This window comes from Diceros bicornis, chromosome 19 (genome assembly GCF_020826845.1).
Source record: "Diceros bicornis minor isolate mBicDic1 chromosome 19, mDicBic1.mat.cur, whole genome shotgun sequence".
In the NCBI taxonomy this organism is placed as follows: domain Eukaryota; kingdom Metazoa; phylum Chordata; class Mammalia; order Perissodactyla; family Rhinocerotidae; genus Diceros; species Diceros bicornis.
The window spans coordinates 29,309,954-29,332,036 of record NC_080758.1 but is presented as its reverse complement, the minus strand read 5'-3'; the positions used below and the strand labels follow the sequence as shown (position 1 = coordinate 29,332,036).

The 22,083-nt window shown below is 47.2% G+C and overlaps 1 protein-coding gene across 1 annotated transcript in view; it reads right to left on the bottom strand.

Annotated features, from left to right (window-relative positions):
• SNPH (syntaphilin) overlaps positions 1-15,873 on the bottom strand; it is a 38,549-nt gene extending 22,676 nt beyond the window's left edge. Inside the window, exons 1-2 of the mRNA XM_058563036.1 lie at positions 15,816-15,873; positions 15,459-15,564 (exon numbers count right to left, since the gene is read on the bottom strand). The gene's annotated coding sequence lies outside the window, so the exon portion shown is untranslated. The remainder of the gene's footprint in view (positions 1-15,458; positions 15,565-15,815) is intronic.
• Between the last annotated feature and the right edge of the window lie 6,210 nt (positions 15,874-22,083).

Genomic DNA, 22,083 nt, shown 5'->3' with positions numbered 1-22,083 from the left:
CAAGGAGAGCCAAACTTAGGGCCTCCTCCTCCTCCTCGGCAGACTGACCTGCCTGCTCTCACAGGCCTGGGCGTCATGCTGCCCAGCACTGTCTCCAGCAGTGTTTGTTGACCGGGAGTCCAGGAACCAGAGAGCCAAGCCAGAAGTGCTCAGAGGTAGGCACTGCAGAGGTCTCACACTGGCAGCCTATTGCCATATCGTGCCTATAGACCATTCTCCTTTGGCCTGATGTGTATGCATTTTAATTTGAGTCATTATTTATAAAGAGAGATTTCATATTTTAAAAAAATCCAGATTTCTGGCTCGTCTTGAACAAATCCAAAGATCCTGCAGCTCTGTGCCTGCATCCCTGCCTGGCAGTGACGGGGTGAGGCCAAGGAGCGGCTCCTTTTTGCCAGCATTCTTGCTCTCACACCTGAGTTGCTTTGTGTGTCAGCTGCCTAGCAGTGGTGTTTGGAATCTCTAGTCTCCTCCAGTCCCATTTTATAGGTCCAGGATCTGAGGTCGGGGTGGGTGCTGGGACGCCGAGGAGGTTGGGAACACAGAACGGGGGACTCGAGCTGAGGGGGACATCCTGTTCAGGAAAATGCTGCTGGGGCCGGAGAGGTACAGCAGAGCACAGCAGCTCAGACTGCAGTCAGCAAAAAGCTCTCTTCGTCCCACCTGCTGGCAAACACTGACCTCCCCACCCACCTCCGTCTGTAAGATAAACTCCTGCAGGGCTCTGTTGACACAGTGCTCTCAGGTGTCCCTCTCACCTGCCTTGTCCCCTGAGCAGCAGAGACCTCCATAATCATAGGAGCCCCTGGGGTGGGGAGGGTGCAGAGCAGGGGCGTGGTCCCAGGGCAGAACCCAGCGAGAAACCTAGTTCTCAGCAGAGGGTTGACCATGAACTTTAGCTTCTTCATCTGCAGAATGGGGTTTCAATCGTGAAGATTTAATTAGCTGATGCACGTGAAGGGCCTGGCACGCACTGCCCAAGGGACACCACTCGCCCTTATTTTATAAATCAAGGCCCAGAGACAAGCGAATAATTCATCCCAAAAAGGTCACAATTAAAATGGGCTCCCTTAGCTCCAACTGGGTAATTTTTAAATGTTAAATAGAGTCATATTTATGAAAGTAGTTATTATAACTCTAAAAGTAGTGGACACCTTTTAAAAAAATTCTTGTGTTGCTACTCAAAGATAAACCATGGATTAATTTGCTGCCCCTTCTCGTTTTTTGTCTAAGTACAGAAAAAAACTTTTTTGGGGGGGTTGTTATTTTTACATACTTATAACCATGGTATATACGCAACTTTATATCCTTTAAAAATTTAACATGGTTTAAGAATTGCCCAGAATGTGGCATATCCTTTAGAAAAAGCATTTTATGGGCTGCATAATATTCCATTTCATGGGTCCATCATGGTTAACTTAACTTCCCCCCTCTGACCATTTAGACTTTAACTTAACTGCCCCCCCTGAACACTTAGACTTTCTCATTATCGAAAAGAATGCTACAATAGATATCTTTGCGGATAATTATTTTTCTGTATTTAGAACTATTTCCTCAGGACAGATCCCCAGTAGTAGATGTATAGGGTCAAAAAGTATGAATGTGCTGCCAAACTGCTTTCCTAAAGGGCTGAGCTGCCAGTTGATCCTCCCACCCCTGACATATGCACATCAGCTGTGTTTTCTGCTTGATAAAACCACTGGCACTCAGCCTTGCCTCCTCAAAGGCAAGGAGTTCAAGCTCAAACACAAGAATTATCCAAGATGATCTGTCTGGGTCTCTTTGGCCTTGTGGCAAGTATCTTTACCCCCATGTGGCAAGGGGGAAACTGAGGCCTCCTGAAGAGATCCAGCTCAAAAGTAGCCTAGCTCCAAGATTGACAGCTGGTTCCCCAAGGCTTCTCCCTCTCCTAATTACCGCACTTCTATCTGTGTGGTAGCTCTCGCAGGGCTGTTTCCATCAATATTTACCAGTGTCTACTGTGCCAGCCGGTCCTCTGATAGGCCCAGTAATTGAAGCACATGTCAAGGAGGCGTTGGGCAGAGGAGGGAGTGAGTCTCCCTGCAGAACTCAGGAGGAGGTACCCTTGAGCAGGGTTCTGAAGGATGGATGCAGAGCGGTCTGTGGAGGAGCATTCCAGATTCAGTGCAGGGAGAAGAGTTAACATTACAGAGGCATGGGTACTGCTAGACCAACAGTGCAGGGGCAGAGGGGGAGGAGGGAGGAAGGTTGGGCACCAGGGGAGCGCCTCTTGAGCCGACAGAAAAAAGTTCCAAGCAGAGGAATGACAAGGATGGGTTTACGTTATAGAAGATAACCCTGTACCAGCTCTGCTGAGAATGGACTGGGGAGAGATGGGGAGAGCTCCGAGAAGAGGAGAGGAGAGCAGAGGAAGTGAGAGAAGCAAAGAGGGCGTCAAGAGAAATTTGGAGGGAGATGCTTCAGGGCCTGGAAAAGACGGGCTATGGGGAACGAGGGAGAGGGAAGAATCGTGACAATGTCCAGGCCTCTGGGTAGGACAGAGCCTACCCAAGCTCCCTTTCTCCCTTAATAATAGAACCTCATTTTTGTTCAGGGGTGGCACTATACCCAGCTTAAAACACACAAGTATCCAGAGTGGCAGTGGCAGTTCTGGCCTGTGCGCTGTGAGCGGCAACACACTGGGCCAAAGGAGAAGAAGGCATCACGCCTTCGGTGGCTTGGGGTCTTCTGAGGAACAGGGCTGGATTCAGAATCAAGGCATAGTGACACCTGCTGAAGGGAGTCAGGCAGCCAAACAGATGATCCTGGGGGTCCTGGATCCACACAGTCTATCCAGCTACCAGGAACAGGGGCCCTGAGAGAGCTGCACTGTCTGTCTCTCCTGGGACACAGCCTGGCACAGTAGAGAGAGCAATGTTGGGAGCCAGGACATTGAGCTCTGCCACTGACTCACAGGCCTAAGGGCACACCTCTCTTACTTCTTGGTACCTCAATCTCCCCATCTATAACATGGAGATAACATTCCCCACCACCACCACACAGAGCTGTTGTGACAGCCTGACCTCTGACTTCCTTGTCAGCCTCATCTCCCATCACATCTTCTTCCCGACCACCCTCACTGAGTTCACCTGTGGATTCACCATGCTTTTGCCTACGCAGTACCCTCCGCCTAGAAAGCCCTTCCAAGCTTCTTCCATCTACTCATCTTCCAAGCTCAATTCAAGCATGGACGCTTGGGCGGAGCTTCACAGGAGACAGTTTACGGCTCCCTCCTTGGTGGCCACATTGCACATGCTCCTTTTGGAGCACTTTCACACCAATGGGACACAGGCTGTTCATACACATCTCCACCTGTGGACCACAATATTCCATCTTTTGAGAGTTTCTAAGCCTAAACACACTCACACATACACAGGCATTTGGTTTAGGCAGCACGTGTGCTGCTGGTGAGCTGTGAAAGGGCTCTGGCAGAAGAGGTGATGACATCCTCAACCAGGATCCACATAGCCCAGAGCGAAGCAGAAAAGGTTGCCCAGCACTGCTCCGAGCAGTGGCCCAGCCTAGCCACTTGGCCAGGCCATCCCCAAGCCTGGCCCAGCATGGAGCTCAACAAAACTTTCCTTAATGTATACATGGCTCCTCCTCCTCTGCTTCCCAAAGGCCTTTTGATGGCAATAGATAGTGCCACACACTCTCCTCGACCTTGGAGTTGGGACGGTCGGCTAGAGAGCTCTGCTCCGGCCTCTCGCCCATAGGAAGGCACCTCTGTGCCCATCTTACAGACAAGGTGAGGAGGCTCAGAAAGGTTACCTGACTCGCCTGGGGTCACAAGAATAAAAGGCATCAAGGCACCCCACCACGGGCCCTCTTCCTCTAGAGATCAAGGGTCTGTGAGGGCTCTGACGCCACACCCACGGGATCTCAGGGACTCAGGCTCCCTGTTCACAAAATGAAACTGTTGAGATGTGTGAACTTTAAGTACCTCTACGTGCTGTCCTGTGATTCTAGACGGTAGTAGAGAAGAACTGAATTCAGAAGCAGGAGTCTCTCAGGAAGCTAGTCTCTCTCTCACACACACACCTGTACACGCACACACACAAGCACACCGAGTCTGAAACTCCCACAGGGCCCTCTGGGGCAAGACACAGACTGGTAAAAAAATATTTGCAAAATATATATTTAACAAATATCTTGCATCCAGAATGTATAAAGAACTCTTACAACTAAATAATAAGACGACTAATAACCAAATGATTGAAGACTTAAAACTAGGCAAAATATTTGAACAGATTCTTCACCAAAAAAGATATATGGATGAAAAATAAGCACACAAAAAGATGCTCAACATCATTAGTCATTAGGAAAACGCAAATTAAAGCCATAAGGAGATACCACTACATAGCTATTAGAATGGTTAAAATTAGAAACACTGACCATACCAAGTGCCGGTGAGGATGTGGAGAAATGAGAATTCTCACACTGCTCCTGGGAATGTAAAATGGTACAACCACTTTGGAAACACTTTGGCAGTTTCTTAAGAAGTTAAATATATATTTACCAAGTAACCCAGCCATTCCACTTCACCCCTAGGTATTTACCCAAAAGAAAAGGGAGGTATATCCATACACAGACTTATATACAAACGTTCATCGTTGCTTTACTTATAATAGCAAAAAACTGGAAAAAACCTAAATTTCCATCAACAGATGAAGGGATAAACAAATCAGGGTTTATCTTTCGTTATAGTGGAATACTACTCAGCAATAAAAAGGAATAAACTATTGATATACACAACAACATGAATCTCAAAATATGCTGAGTGAAAGAAGTCAGACCAAAAAAAGAGTACATACTGCAGGATTCCATTTATATAAAATTCTGGAAAATGCAAAGTAATCTACAGGGATAGAAAGCAGATCAGTGGGTGCATGGGGAGGGGAGGGGAGGGGAGGGGCAGGAGAAGGAGCAGCAGCAAGCTGGGGGGGTCTTTCTTAGAAACCTGGGCGCACACACACGGACATACACACGGACACACTGACACACAGGCACGTACATTGAGTGTGAAGCTGCCACATGGCCTCTAGGGCAGCTCCAACAGTCTCTCAGCCCAGGATTCCATCTGAAAGACACACCAAGGCTACTTGTCATTTGCTCATTATTTTTCCAGAGTTGTGCTGGGCATGGGGGGTTCAGAGGTCAATCAAACACAGTCCTTGCCCTAGGAAGTTCATTCTATCAGCCACGGTGGAGCCTTCCCCAAATTCAACCTAAACATTTAGCCACATGCCCCAAACACTGCGGCCGGGGGCCCTTCACAGGATGTATTAGAGCTCTTCCTCTTGGACCTGATCTTGTTTCCAGCCTTGCCTCCTCTTGGGAGAAAGCCTTCAATTAGCTCACAACTCCAGCAGAATTCTCTTTTATCTCTGCTAAACAGACAGCCAAGCCAAACCTCAACTGATTTCTAATAATCGATTAATGAGGTCTGAGTCAAGTCTGCACAGAATCACAGAAACTCAGAGCAGGAAAGAATCTGAAGGTTTCGAAGCCCAACATCCATCTGATAGAAGATCCATTTCTCTAAATAACATTCCTGTTCTGCAGTCACCCAGACCTGGTTTGAACACCTCCAGTGAGAGGGGAGCTCACTACCAACTGAAGATGCATCGGATTCTTGGAAAACTAGGCAAGTTATAAAGTTCTTTCTTTCTAACCATGGATGGAAGGGTACTGGCATTTATTAAGCACCTACTGTGTGCTAAGCCCTGTGCTGGGGGCTTTACACATATGGGATTTCTAATCTAGTTTAATTCTCACGCCAGTGTTGCTCCTATGAGGCTGGGATTATGATCATGATGCCCATTTTTACTACTGAGGAGACGAGGGGTCAGAGAAATTAAGTGACTTTCCCTCGATCACAAAGTCAGTCCATGGTAGAGACGGAAATGCAGTCTAAGCCAACTCCAAAGTCCGTGCTTTCTGTTCTGGACCACTCAGAGCAGGGCGAGGGGTCTGACACTGTCTAGGCTCTTGTCCTGGTCTCCTTCATCTGGATGCTGGCCTCTGGGATTCCTTACCACAGTGATCTCCCGCCAGTCCTAATGAATTCTGAGGCCCATATCCTCCCAGGCACAGATCTCCCAGAGTGAGGAGCCCCCTCCCGTGGGGGTAGAGGAGGGCTCTCCAGGAAGAAGAGAGAGTTGGCTCAGGTTGTCCTGCGCTCCAGTCTGGGCCCTGGTACCACCCAGTGTGGGCTGGTCTCTGCAGGGCAGGCAACGGGAGGGTGCGGAGGGGTCAGGTGCTCTCCATCCTCTGAGAGCACAGAGCTTGGCATGGTGACTAAGAGCCTGGGCTCTGTGAAGGAGCTGTGGGAGTCAGAAGAGGGAGCCCTGAAGGATGGCTTTGGAGCTGGGCCTGGAGACAGTTTGGAACCTGGGGAGACAGCAGTAGTGGCAGGAAGAAATTTTCAGGCAGAGAGAACAGGGGCGAGTAAAAGTAATGTGTGGAAAGGAACAGCCGTGGGTGGAACACAGCTGACCTGAGGTAGAGCCTCCAAGGGTCGCTCAGGGACATTTCTGAGGTAACAAAGTTTCAAAACGCCCTTCTCTGGCTCTTAGGCCAGCTCACCCAGTCCGGCCCAGGGCTAGTAAGTTGGCATTTTAGAGCCCAGCTAAGGCTGAGGAGGGAGGAACAGACATTCACCGGCGTGAGAGCAGAAATGGGGAGAGAAAGAGAATGAGAAAGCAAAGGGAGGAAGGGCGAGTGGGGAGAATGCGGGCTCTGGCATCAGCCACACGTAATAGCTTTGGGACCATGGACAAGCTGCTTAAATTCCTTGAGACTCAACTTCCTCTGCTACAATACTACTCTCCTCCACAGAGCTGTGGGAGGAAGCTGTAGGGTCACACGTCCTTGTGCCTGGCGTGTGCTGTAGCTGTTATCATTAACCTGTGGGACTCAGAGGGGCAGAGAAGCAACTGAGGCCCGTAGAGAGGAGGGGCATGTGTGGGGACACGTGCAGTACACCAGACCCTTTCACACAGAGGATCTCAGGAGATCATCCCTTCTCCTTTCGGGCAGGAACGATGGATCCCTCTTTCGCAGATGAGAACGTGGCCCGGGGGTAAGACAATTTGTCTGAGATCCCAGCTAACTGGTAGCAGAACCGGAGAAGAGCCAGGCCTGGCTCTGAAGCTGGTGCTCACCCCAAGCAGCGAGTAGCTCCTAGGAGGCCCAGGGCTGCTTCAGTGGAAGGAGCCGAGGCTCCCCGCTCTGGCTCTGCACCCCAAATGTGAGGAAGGCGGCCTCTGTCGGACGCCTTAGGCTGCCCCACGGCCTCTGCCTCTCTGCAGAGGCCACGTTTGGCACGGCTTTCTCCCAGTTGAGCTCAAGTGTCCAAAGTCTGCCACTTCTGAGAAGGAGGATGGAAGGGAGGTGACGGGTGCAATGAAGAGAGGAGGGGGTGGCCGGGAGGTAAGTGGGGGAAGTGGTGCCAAACCGGCCTCCTAACGAGGCTTTAGGAAAGACCCAGGATTCATTGTGCCTCTGTTTCCACCATTTAAGAAGCCAAAGAGAACAGGGGAATATCCTTTGCTGAGGGGCACCAGTCCTCTAACTCAGCCAGACTGGTGGGCTCATTGCCCTAAGACTTGCTGACCTTACACAGTCCTATTCCTCTCCCTTTCCCCAGCCCTTTGGATCCTGCTCTAGTTCCTCCTCTTCCTCTAGGAAGCCTTCCCAGACACCCCCGGCCTACAGTTAGTCTTTCTCCTGGGAACGCCAGTGGCACCCACTGCTTGCATCACCTGTGACCAGTCCTATACTAGAATTCCAGATCCTCTGGCTTGCAAGACTGTCAAGCACAGCCATTCTAAACTCCATCCCATTGCAAGAATTCCTTCTAAAACATCCAGACCTATGTGAGCAGCCCAGAGGCGAGGAGCTAGCTCTCAAAACATACCGTTCCACTGCTAGATAGTTTTTCGCTTTAGAATGTTCTTCCTTGAACTGAGCCAAAACTTGCCTCCCTGGCTGGCACTTGTAAGGGCTGGTCTGGGGTCTGCCCCTGAGGACATGTGGAAGCCCAGGCTCTCTCCTGTGACAGTACTTTAAGTATGTGCAGACAATTATCTTTACCTGTGAAGCCTACTATTCTGACCTGACAGTGTGGGAAGCCATGTCCAATACACCTGGGCTGGAGTCCTGACCGCACCCCTTCATGGTTATATAACTCTGACCCGTTTCTTCTTTCTAGTTGTCTCACTTTCCTCACCTATAGAAACTCCCTACTTTACCAGGCAGCACTGTGCCTCACCTGTCATACGTGGTAGTTTTATTATTTTGCTTATTAATCACTTATTTAGAGGCAATATGGCTTAGAAGAAAGAACACAGCTTCCATGACAAACAAACTAGCACTTAAGTGTCGGCTCTGCTAAACAGCAGCTGTGCCACTTTGAACAACTCCTTCCCCTCTCTGAGCCTCAGTGTCCTCATCTATATCATGAGGCTAACATACGCTAAGTGGGCCTGAATTGTTTTGCCTCCTCTTGTTTTTTCTGACCATCTGTGTCTTGGCCTTTCCTCCGCATCTGCCCGGTTTTCCAGGTCAACAATAACGCGGCTACCCTTCTATCGAGCGTCACCATGTGGCAGGCACAGTGCTGAGCGCTTCATGTGAAGAGTCCATTCAACCTCCACACCCGCCCTCTAAAACAGCTACTATATGGCCAGCACCTAACACTCAGCAGGCACAAAATCAAAGGGCAGCTGTTACTGATGTTTCTATGAGCCAGGCCCTGCGCACCATCTGTGTATCTTTATCATCAGGCTACAAAGCCCCCTGAGGGTAGGGACCACATCTTGGCGGCTGCCTGTAGACACTGTATACATATTGGTAGAATGAATGGATGCAACTTCTTCGCATTCCTCTACTGTGGCCGGGATAAAGCCTCACCACGGTAGGTGCTTGATGAATATTTGATTAACTGGAGCCACAAAAATGTAAACTGTCGTCCGTGGCTTCAGTCTGAATCCCAGAATGCCCTGAAACCATGTCAGCGGGTTCCTCCCGCTAATTAGGAACTCCTCTGAGATCCTTCTCTGAGAGTGCTCTAGGATTCCTCCACAACCAGATCCCAACTTCTCCTGTGTGATGGCTGTGTGGCAGGGCTGTATATGAGAGACCGCCTGCCGTCCACACCTCATCACAACCCAAGCAGAAGGCTCAGCTACAATGCCAGCGTGGCTTCCAAAGAACAGGAGCCACCCCCCTCACTGAGGAGCCGCCCGAGCCTCTCCTCACGCCTGTCTCTCAAGGGCAGCTTCTGTGCCAAGCTTCACAGGCCATCAGCCAAGTTCCCTCTTCTGAGGCTGCCGACCAAGCTTCCAGTGCACCTGCGGTAGGGAGGCCCAGCTAGTGCCAGCTTCAAGGAGACGCAGAGGTGTCTGGAGGCCTCAGTCCCTCGAGACTCAATCCTGACAGTGCTGCCGAAAGGGAAGGGGCACAAACAGGGCCTTGAAGCTGAGGGCCCAGCAGCAGCAGAGCACAGGCTGCCACAGTAACGGGTTACCGAGCCTCGCAGACAAGGTGTGCCTCAGCCCAGGCCTGCCCTTCCAGCCTGCTTCCCTTCTCCACCCGCAGCCCCAGCCGACAACTACTGAGCACTACGTGCCCGGCATCTAGAACATTACATCAGAGGACACAGACTGATCGCCTGCCACAGACACATTTTAATATGTGCATTTAAAAATGTTGCCTAGTTGGCCACATATAAAAAGGTGAAAAGACGTCACAAACAAACATCCAGATCTCTGTCTGATAAATGAGAAGATCTGACAACGCTGGGCCCACATTCTTGCACAGCCAGCATGGCGGGAGCCGGCTAGCAGCTGCCTCTTTCAAGAGAGCACTGTCCAATGTGCTATAATCCCCAAACAGCCCAACCGACCTGTTTTGCTCTGTAGACGACTGGGTTCGAGGCCCCTTGCTTTACGTGTTTTCTTCTAACACACAGACCTCCTAATGACCTTATGTGGTAGATAGCATCATGTCCCCATTTTACAGATGAGGAAACAGAGGCTCTGAGAGAAAAAGTAACATGGCCAGGATTCAAACCCAAGCAGCCTGACTCCAGAGCCAAACACAAGAACATTAGTCTGTGGCAAAATGAGCAAAATATGCTCATTTTGAGTTTTTAATAACACAAAATATATTCAATTTGAAGGAGTACCTTTTTTCCTGATATTATATAGCCTTCTCACTTTGGGGATAGTGGTGTTAAAATGCTTGTTCTCTCACCATATGATATTGATAGTAAACAGAACTCTAAGTGTCACTTGAATGTCCTTAGCTAGCAAAATATAAAGTTGGCCAACCTAGGATAGATTCCCAAATGCACTGATCTTTGAAATCTAAGTCTGAGGATCACTGCTCTGCTCTACAGCCTTCCTGTCCCAGAATGACAGCACGCCTCTGCTGCTCTCCTCCTGGTTCAAAAAAAAAAAAAAAAAAAAACCCTCTATCTACACCTCATCCTAGCTTTGAAGAGGTGGCTTTTGAACCAAGCCTCTCCCAAGCCCTCTCCCTCCAGCAAACCCACAGAGCATTTGTTCATGCCTCTTGTTATATTTATCTCATTCTTCCTCAAGTTACAGTGATCTGTATCCTGTCCACTCTTGTACCCCCCAAAGTGATTACAGAAGAAAGAGGTGCTGAATTCAAGCCTCTCACAGCTTGAAGAGCCCTTAGAGATCACCACCTCTAGCTCTCATTTTGCAGGTGTGGAAAAGCAGAGGCCCTTCCTCAGGCCACCCAGGGAGTCGATGGCAGAGCCTGAGTCTCCCAACTCCTCCTGGGTGCAGGCTCTTTCCACTGTGCTGGGCTGCTTCCCAGACACTCCCTTTTGGTTGGCTCAGCACCTCAACTCAGAGGAGAGTACTGAGCATGTGACAAACACTTCATAAATATCTGTCCATTAAGAGGTGTAAAGCAGCCTAGGGAACACAGGCTTCCCTCTCTCCAAGGGCCCTCAGCTCAAGCTTCGTATGACCTGCATCAAACCTTCACTCAGTGCAAGCTGCCCACCAAATGGGGAAATGGCCCCTCAGGCCCCTGTGTGATCTGAATGTAGAAAGACCCCATATGGCTCAGAAATGCAATCCCCATTAGGTCGAGTTATGATCCCAGCCCTGCTGAGCAATCTTGGGTAAATGCCTTCAACTCTCGAGGTGTTAGGTGCTCCAGACAGGTGGAATGCTGAGAACGGACATGAGGGGGAATTCCTCAAGCCTATTGGATGGTTATAGGCACTAGACAGGCTTTCCCAGATGAAGTTCAGGGTCCTGCCTCTAGAAGCCTCTAAGGACAGGAAAGGCTCTGGTCCACTTGGGACAAATGGATAGTTCCATTGGAACTGTGCCACAGAGTGAGCCTGAATGGTCCCCAAGAATCTGTGGCCACTTTTTGGGTTGCTGGGGTCAAGAGCCAAGTCTTTAGAACTGTTTGGAAATGTCCTAAGCCAGGCAGAACATTTTACTATTATTATTTCACAAATTCAATGTAGAAAATAAGGAGATGACAGTGGCATCATTGCTCTAAAGCCTTCCTGACCCACTGAGTGGGAAAGACCATCCCCTCTCCCTGTCCCATTACACCCCATCTCAGTATTATCACAGCTGCCAGACGGTTTATCATAACTACACGTTTAGATATTTGTCTCCTCTGTTAGCTGTGAGCTTCTTGAAACTAAGGATCACCTCTTACTCTTTCCTGTATAGCCCAGGGCCTGGCTAATAAATAGGAAACAAATGGTGATCAACATTTAGCTAGACAAGGAATCCCCTCTACTCCTATCCTGGGACAAGGTGGCTTTTAGGCCTTTTAGAGCCAGTAGATACATCCAGTCCACCTGCGCGATGGGAACACCGACATTCAGAGGGAATCTGGCTTACCCACAGTTACTCAGTCAACGAGAGGGCTCAGACCAAAAGCAACCCTTTTGACTCCCACTACAGTGAGCTTCCAGCTAAACTTCCTCAGGTTCTACAACACATTAGCTGTGTAACTCTGGGCAAGACTCTTTGCCTCTCTGCTCTGGCTTTCTCACTTGTGAAATGGGTAAAATTATAGCCCTACATAATGGGACTGCCTGAGAAGAAAATAAGTGAACCTGTGTATAACAGAGCACGGCACATAGGAAGCACTCAAAAAAGTGTGTCTGTCATGACTGTCATTCATTCCTAGCCATTCTCCTTGGTAAAGGGGCACCGCCCATCAGCAAAGGGGAGCTCACAGCAAAAGGAAGGCTGTCCAGCACCGACTTACACACTCTTCAGCCCAGCAGGGCCCCTGCAGTCATCACTTTGGGGAAATGCCTGGTTTCCTGCCATGACTCCTTCACAGCTTTCCCTTCTCCCTATGCATGCGTGCAAGTGTACACACAGCTCACAGCGACAACAGCAAGGTATGGACAGGGAGGCAGTGAAACTTTTGGAAGAGCACCCTGTTTCAAGTCAGATTGACCTGGTGCCGGATAACAGTTCTGCCACTTGTAGTTGTGTAATCTTAGGCAAGTCAGTCTCTCTAAGCCTCAGTCTCCTCATCTTTCTAATAGGTATAACTTGTTATGAGGATTACCTGAGCTAGGTAATGGTCTGGTACTCCATAAATGATACTGAGAGTAATAACAGTTGTCCCATCTTTATTTAACAAAATCCACTTGACAAAATGCCAGAACCAGAAGGGGCGGTAGGGATCCTGTAGGCCAGTCCTCTCATTTTATAGCTGGGGACTCAGGGGTCTTGAGAGGAGGCATGATTGGCCCAAGGTCACACATCGAGGTGGTGGTGGAAGGAGAGCTGGGACTGGGTCTCCTGATTTTCTACTGCATGTCCATGTCAGCCACTGGATTCTGCTCATCTGCCCCTCTCCCCCAAACACAGCGAGTGGCTAGAATCGCTCTCTTCCCAACCCTCTGCATGTTCATCCTACAGCAGCCAGCACCATCTGTTTGCCTATGTTACCATTCTCCCAGGCCCATCTAGCCCCTTCACACCTGACTAGAGGAGAAGGTAAAACAAATGGGGGCCACTGGCAATGGCAATAATAATGATGTTAGTAACAGCAATAATGATGACAACCAACAACCTGCACAGGGCCCTATACTTAAAAGAGCTTTTACCTACACATTTCTTTTTTTTATAATTTTATTTATTTATTTATTTATTTTCCCCCGGAAGCCTCAGTAGATAGTTGTATGTCATAGCTGCACATCCTTCTAGTTGCTGTATGTGGGATGCGGCCTCAGCATGGCTGGAGAAGCGGTGCATCCGTGCGCGCCCGGGATCCAAACCCGGGCCGCCAGCAGCGGAGCGCGTGCACTTAACCGCTAAGCCACGGGGCCGGCCCATACCTACACATTTCTGTTAACACATTCCCGCAGTTTCTCCCTAACCTAGTTGGCTTAGGGATATAATTTCCTCAAACTTATTTGATTCAACACTCACTGAGGACATACTGCGTGCCTCGCCACAGGCTACAGGCTGGAGACACAGAGAGGAAAAAGACGGGGCCTCTGCTGTGAGGAGCTCACAATCTAACGGGGATTTAGGGCAGATGGGGACATAATTTCTTTTGGCCCAAATGGTGCAGCAGCAAAACGCCTTGCCCCACCCTACAGGGAGCCTTCTTTATCATGCCCTAAAGAGGCAGAGTGTATCTGTGGAATAAATTGGAGCAAGAGAGTGAGTGCTAGGCTGACAATGACAGCAGGAGGGAAGATAAAGAATTGAAAATGTGGACACCAAACCCCTGACTGCCCTGTCTCAGGGAGATTCTAGTGAGGGGAGCAGGGGAGCAGCACTGGGATCCATATGAAACCCAGAAGCCGTGGTCCCTGCCTCCCTGCCAGCACACAAGATTCTGATGCTTCTGTTCCCTTAGGGCCTCTGCCCTCGGATGTCAAGATTTTCCAAACCCAGTGCTGGGCTATATAAGCATCCCTGGGACCATCATTTGCTAGAATGATGTCACAGCCTTTGCAGTGGAAATGTCTGTACCTCCTGGTTGCTTCCTAGGCCCTCAGCCTGGCAGCCCAGTATCCTCTAGCATTCATTATCCCCTGGCAGGGACACCATCGCAGGCATGTGGAAGAGACTGGTGGGGTGGGGGAGGGGGAGAGAAGAGGACTAAAAGCAGCCACCCCTCCTCTCTTCCCCCAGTCTTTCTCCCAAGTCCTGCGTCCCTGAAAACCTGCTACATGCCAGGCACAGGCACTATTTTAGGTGCTTCCATATACATCTCATTTAATCCTCTCATCAACCCTCTGAGGCATGTACTTCCCAGATTTACAGATGAGGAAACCGAAGCTCGGAGATGGGAAGGAACTTGACAAATGTCCCCCCGGCGATGGGGAAGGGATGCCCATATAAGACTGTCTGACGCCTCCCGTTCCATGAGGCCCACAAGCCCAGGGTTTCACTTGAGAAGTCCAGAGTTGAAAGAGATCGACTGAGGAAACCCTAATTATTTCATAGACTGAAGTTTAAGTTCTGGGTTGCTTTAGCAGAGAGATCTCCCTGACATGTAAGAGCTACTTGAGCAGCATATTAAAATTGTACAGACCGTCTAATCCAACTCCTGCATTTAATAGATGAGCAAACACACCCACGCCTAAAGAATGTTAAGATGGCTACTTGTGGCCTACTAGCAAGCTAGGGGACTAGAAGCCCATCATTGGCACTTTCCCTACACCACCCTGCCTTGCAGAGATCATCTGTCTCTGGGACGCCCCTCTAGCCCATCCCACACCACCAGATGGGCAGAGAAGGCAGAGGAAAGAGGTAGCATGTGCCCAGGCCTCTCCTCAGTTGGCAGGGTTGAGGAAGGGAATACTGGGCTCCCCAGGCTCCCTAGCTCCCTGCTGAGGAGCAGAAGGAGAAAGCATCATATCCCACAGAAGCTCCAGGGACACTGAGGCTCAGATCTCCCACTCGAGGGGTCATGGGCGTGTTTTCCAGATCTACCGCAGGGCCCTGATGCCTCTCAGGGCATATGGGAAGGAAGCAGTCATTGGCACCTGACCTTGGGTTGCCTGTAGGGTTCCAGCCTTCTCCCAACCCCAGGTACTCTTGCTCCTCCTCCAAGAAGGAAAGAGGCTTACATGTTTGCCAAATGCCAGAAGAGGAAGACATAGGAATGGGATGGTCCCTAAAACCCTCCTAATCGCCCACCTTAGGTATTTTCCCTGCTGCATTCAGCATCCTCTAATTAGTGAATTTCACGGGCCGGGGGTGGGTGGGGGCGCTGAGAGGGATGAAGGGGAATGCAGGGAGGGTAAGAATGAGTCACAGTTAACCCCTCCTTGGCCGGTGCCCCCAGAGGGATTCTACCGCAGCGAGCGGTCGCAAGCTGCCCCCGCCCGCCCTCCCGCCGCGGTGCAGGCAGGGCCCCCTCCCGCTCGGCCGCGGCCTCCTCACCTGAGTCCACTCGCCCTCCGCAGCCCCGCCGGCTCGCACCACTCCGGCCCGCTTGGCGCAGCGCCTCTGCAGTCGCTGCTGCAGCTGTCTGGCCCTGATCAGCAACCTGCGGCGGCGGGGAGAAACAGACAGACAGGGGCGGGTGAAGGCGGGCGGGGACACCCGGCAGCCGAGCCCCAGAGCGCTGACAGCGGGGCCGCCGCAGCCAGAAGCCCGCAGGGCAGGCAGCCTGCCGGGCGCTCCGCCGGCTCCTCCGCGGCCCGCGCCTCCCCTCCCCCCACCCGCACTCGGCACTCGGGGCGGCGGCGAGCGCAGCTGGGCGGTGGGCTCCGGGGCCCCCGGGGGCCCTGTCATCACCTGCGGAGGCTTCCATGGCTTCGGCTGCCCTGCCCGGGCCGCCGAGCTGCTCTCCGGAGCGCCTGCTGGAGGCGGCTAGCTGGGCGCTCGCCGGGGCTGGGGCTGCCGGGAGGGAGGAGGGGAGGGTGAGCTGGAGGGAGGGGACCAGCCAGTCCGCCGCTCGCCGGCAGCTGCGTAAGCGGCCCGTCTTCACTTTCCTTCTTAAAGAGATAGTTGGCATCTTGTTCCAGAGGGCGCGGGAACGGAGACGGGGGCACGCATGGAATGGAGTCCTTTCCCACCTACACACCAGCCTGTACTTAGAGCTGGGAGGTGGGGCATGGCGGAGAGGGCTCTGGTCTACTGACAGGCTCTGTGATCCTGGGCGAGTCCCTTCACCTCTCTGGGCCTCAGCTTTCTCATCTGTAATATGGGATGATGATACCAATCTCACTTCCTGGCACACAGTTGGCTTATGTTAAATAGTAATTTTATCTGAATTCCCGTAAGAACATTTTTCACTCCCCAAACCAAGTACCTCCGAGTACCAGGGTTATTGAATGTGAACAGCACTCGGACTACTAAGAAAATGATGGCAAGAATCTTAAATATCTGAAAACAAAAATGTTTGTCTTGGAAGTATTAAGATGGTGAATCTTTGGAAAGATGGAAAGATGAACCTAAAGTGTTCACTATACACCTTTTCCTTCTGTCTTCCACAGGGGAAACAAGGGGACCAAAGATCCAGAAAACTGGGTTCTCTGCCTAGCCCTTCCACTTCCAGCCATGCAACTTTAGGTAAGTTAAGTCACTTTCTGGGCCTGGTTTCTTATCTGCTGCATGTGTGAGAAGTGGGGCTCAGTGGGAAGGGGCTCTCTCCTTCTGAACCAGCCCTAACTATCTGATCAGTCATTTCTCTGCTCGCAACCATCCCTCACTCCTTCCAGATCTCTGCTCAAATGTCACAGGTCAGGGAGGCCTTCCTTGACCACCCTCCCTAAAATAGTCATTCCCTCCTCCCCCACTCCCTCTGCCCTAGTTTTGGTGTATTTCACCACCAGCTGACATAGTGTATGCTTACTGTTTGTCATTATCACCCCCACTAGAATGTACACTCCATGAGGGAGGGAACTTTGTTTTGTCCCCTGCTATATCCCCAGTGCCTGGAATACACCTCACATGTGTTAGGTGCTCAATAAATATTGACTAAGTGAATGAGAGAGCAAGCACGCATTGTGCCAGGCCCTCATCTTCTGTAAGAACACTAGGCCAGAATGCCATCCTGGTCTCTTAAGACTCTTAAGTCTTTAAGTCTCTGTCTACTCTTGGCAAGGCTGAACTTGGTGCTCTCTACTCTCCACCCTAAGCTGAAGGAGAATTTGTAAAGTGACTTCACCGACTTTATATTATGACTCTGCAGTACTGGCCTGGTAAGAAATAGTTAATATTTACAATGTACATGAAAAAAGAATTATTTTAAATTTACTGTTACTTTTCAAAGTTAAATCTTTTTCTGTAGCTCTAATTTGTGGTAAATCCATCACTCTATAACAATGCCTATAACTTTGCAATAAACGCCTATAAATTTTTTTGGCATTGGTTATGTTTTTCCCTCTATTCAATTAAATTGAATTCTCCTATCTGACGGCCACCATTATATTATGCTTTGTGGAAAAACATGGCAGAGCAATTGTAGCAGGAATAGGAAACTGTAGTTGAAAAAGCCATGTGAAACGAGGCCTGCTGTATATATAAAAAAAACAACTAATGCTGTATTAGCAAGTTAAATGATGAAATGTTTTATCTGCCCTCAGGCCCACCTAAATTACATAAGTGACTTCTTTACACTTACAGCAAAGTCAAAGCCATGTAATTACTGTTTGTTTATCAGGAGATAATTTCTGAGATTCTCATTAAATAAAAATGTTTTTGACTGTCTCCCATGTTTTTTTGCTTGGCACTGAGAAGACTACATTTCCCAGAGATCTCCACAAGGAACTTCCCCCAAACAAGAGAACACCTCCACCCACGTTACTTCCATCTGGAATGGTGTTAGCCAGTAAAGAATTCTCTCCTCAGCATCATTAAAGCATGTGCTTGAGAAGAGAGCCAGTGTTTAGTTATAATGTAAATTGCAACAAATGAGGATTTTAAGCATAAAACAAAATTATTCTAAAGAAATTAGTAGTTTTGTACCAATTGGGAAATACTTAAATTTGTTTAGTTTCAAAAGCAATTTGGGTTCCAATTCTGGGTAAGCACACTCCTCCCACTGAATTCAACAATAAAACCTAAACGAAATGCATGCAGCAACTACTTGAGGACTCTCAAGAGAAAATACTAGCAGGCAAACTGGGGAAGAAGGTCAGAATTTGATGTACCACTGAACTAGTGACTTTACCACTTTTGTTTCTTCTGATATCCCCTGGCCTGGTCTCAAGGCAGCCTAAAATTTGGAACTGAGGAATCAACACAGAGAGAGCTCCCAAGCAATCTCTCCAGTTCTGACTTGAGAATCAGGAAAGGAGACTCCTGATGCACAGGGTGAGTGGGGGAAATAATTTTTCCTTTCTTTTTTTAATCTTTTCTGCATTGTCTCCTGACTCAGCCCCCAGGCAATCCTGCAGTGGTGGCTGTGACAGCAGGGACCCCCAGGTGCCTAAAACTCTGAGGGAGGAGAAACTTCTCCAATCAGAGGAGCTGTAGTCCTGAGAGAGGGTGAGCTTCTGCTGTTTTTTGTCTCTTTCTATCCTCCCACCATTTGACTCCAGGTGCAGGTGCAACTGAGGGAAGAAGGCAGCAAAACAGAGCAGAGTAAATAAAGCTCCAAGCACCAGCATTCTGGTGAACCCCAAAGAGGATAAACCAAATAATAAAATGATACTAATAGAAAAATAATAATTTTCAGTTACTACTGAAAACTAAAAACAAAGAAAAAAATGTTGAAAGCAATCAGAAAAATGATGTGTTAATTATACAGGAATGATTTGAATAACTTTGGATTTCTCAACTGAAACCATGGAGGGCAGGAGAAAAATGGAACAAAAATTTTAAATTGCTGAATGAAAAGAGCAGCCAACCAGGATTCTGTACCCAGTAAAAATATCCTTCAGGAATGAAGGTGATATTAAGACTTTCTCAGATAAAGGAAAACTAAGATAATTGCCAGCAGACCTGCTCTAAAAGAATTGCTAAAGAAAATTCTTCAGACAGAAGGGAAATTATATTAGAAGGAAACTCAGAACATCAGGAAGGAAAGAAGGACAATAAAAATGGTAAATATCCAGGTAATTTAATAGACTATTCTTCTCCTCTTAAATTCTTCAAAATATGTTTGACAGTTGAAAGCAAAAATTGTCACATTGTCTGATGGGGTTTCAATGTATGTAGATGTAATGCATAAGACAATTACAATTACAATATAAAGGAGGGAGTGTAAAGAAACTTATATGGTGCAAGGTTTCTACATCCACTTGAAGTGGTAAAATATTGATTCTAAGTGAAGCATAAAGAGTTAAGTATGTGTTTTGAATCCTTAGGGATATCTATAAAATAAATTTTAAAACAAATAATATTTGTTATAAAATATCTATAACAAAAGATATAGTTAAAAAAACCACAACAGATAAATTAAAATGGAATTCTAAAAAAATATTCAAATATTCCAAAAGAAGGCAAAAAAGGGGGAAACAGGAATGAAAAATAGAGGAAACAAACAACAAACAAATAATAAAATAGTAGCTCTAAATCCAAATATATCAATATTTACATTAAGTGTAATTGTTTTAAATACATCAATTAAAACAGATTATCAGAATGAATTAAAAAATGAATTAGATGCTATCTACAAGAAACTCACTTTAAATATAATGATACGGGGGCCGGCCCCGTGGCTCAGCGGTTAAGTGTTCACGCTCTGCTACTGGCAGCCCGGGTTCGGATCCTGGGCGCGCACCGACGCACCGCTTGTCCCGCCATGCTGAGGCCGCGTCCCACATACAGCAACTAGAAGCATGTGCAACTATGACATACAACTATCTACTGGGGCTTTGGGGAAAATAAATAAATAAATAAATAAAATAAATAAATAAATATAATGATATAGGTAGGCTAAAAGTAAAAGATGGAAAAAGATATACCATGTAAATACTAATCAAAGGAAATCTGGAATGGCTTAATATGAGAAAAAGTAGACTTCAAAGCACAGAAAATTACCAGGGATAAAGAGAATCATTATACAATAATAAAAGGGTCACTTCACCAGGAAGACATTATAATGGTAAACGTATGCATCTAATAAAAGAGCTTCAAAATACATGAAGCAAAAACTGTCAGAACTGAAAGGAGAGACAGACAGATTCACAATTATAGCTGCAGACATGAACACTCCCTTCTCGGTAATCAATAGAACTAGCAGACAGAAAATAAGCAAGGATACAGAAGAACTGAACACTATCAACCAACTAGTTCCAACTGATGTTTATGGAACACTCCACCTAACAGCTGCATAATGACTCAAGTGCCCTGGAACACCCACCAAGACAGACCCTACACTAGGTTATAAAACAAATCTTAAAAAATTTAAAAGAATCAAAATCATTTCAGGTATGTTCTCTGACCACAGTGAATTAGACTAGAAATGAATTACAGAAAGATAACAGGAAAATCTCCCTTGGAAATTAACAACATACTTCTAAATAATCCACAGGTCAAAGAGAAAGTCTCAAGGGAAACTAGAAAATATTTTGAACTGAACAAAAGTGAAAATACAAATATCAAAATTTGTGCAATGCAGCTAAAGCAGTGCTTGGAGGGAAATATATACCACTGAGCATTTATATTAGAAAAGAAGGAAGGTCTCAAATCAATTAAGCTTCCACCTTAATAAAACTAGAAAAATAAGAGCAAAATAAATTCAAAGCAAGCTGAAGGAAGGAAGTAATAAATATCAGAGCAGAAATCAATGAAATCAAAAAAAGAAAAACAAAGGAGAAAATCAATGAAGCCAAAAGTGGGTTCTTTGAAAAGACCAATAAAATTAATAAGCCTCTAGTACAACTGAAAAGAACAAAAAGAGAAGACACAAATTAACAGTATCTGGAATGAAAGGGGTTATTACTATGGACCCTGCAGACATTAAAAGGATAATAAGAGAACTCTCCAAACAACTCTACACACATAATCACCAATTTAGATGAAATGGAACAATTCCTTGAAAACCACAAACTACCAAAACTCACCCAAAATTAAATAGATAACTGAATAGCCCTACAGCTATTTTAAAAATTGAATTCATAGTTTAAAACCTTCCGTGAATCTCCAGATCCAGAGGGTTTCATGGGTGAATTCTACCAAACATTTAAAGAAGAAATAACACAAATTTACACAGTCTTTTCCAGAAAAATGAAATAGGGGGAAATACTTTCCAAGTTATTTTATGAGGCCTGTTTTACCCTGATACCAAAGGCAGAAAAAGAAGAAAAGACAAATACAGAGCAATATTCCTCATGAATACAGATGCAAAAGTCCTAAACAAAATATTAGCAAATCCACATGAAAAGATGCTCAACATCATTAGTTATTAGGGAAATGTAAATCAAAATCACTTCACACTCACTAGGATAGCTATAATAAAAAAAGGGACGATGAGTGTTGGCCAGTATGTAGAGAAGGTGGAACTCGCTCACACTGCTGGTAGAAATGTAAATAGTACAGGTACTTTGCAAAACAGCTTCCCAGTTCCTCAAAAAGTTAAACATAGAGTTATCACACGACCCAGCAATTCCACGCCTAGGCACATATCCAAGAAAGATGAAAACATGTATACATAAAAACGTATACACCTACGTTGACAGCAGCATTCTTCATAATAGTCAAAAAGTGGAAAAACCTACATGTCTACCAACCGATGAATGGATAAACAAAATGTATATTCACATAATGGAATATTAATTTGGCCATTAAAAGGAATGAAGTACAGATACATTCTACAACATGGATAAACCTTGAAAACATTATGCTAAGTGAAAAAAGCCAGACACAAAAGGCCATATATTGTATGAGAGACAGAAAGTGGATTAGTGGTTGCCAAGAGTTGTGGGGAGGGAGGGAATGGGGAGTGACTGCTAATGAGTATGGGGTTTCTTTTTGAGTGATGAGAATGTTCTAAAATTAGATAACGGTGATGGTTACATAACACTGCGAATATACTAAAAATCATGAATCGAACACTTTAAAAGGGGTAAATTTTATGGTATGTGTGTTATATCTCAATAAAGCTGTTAAAGTA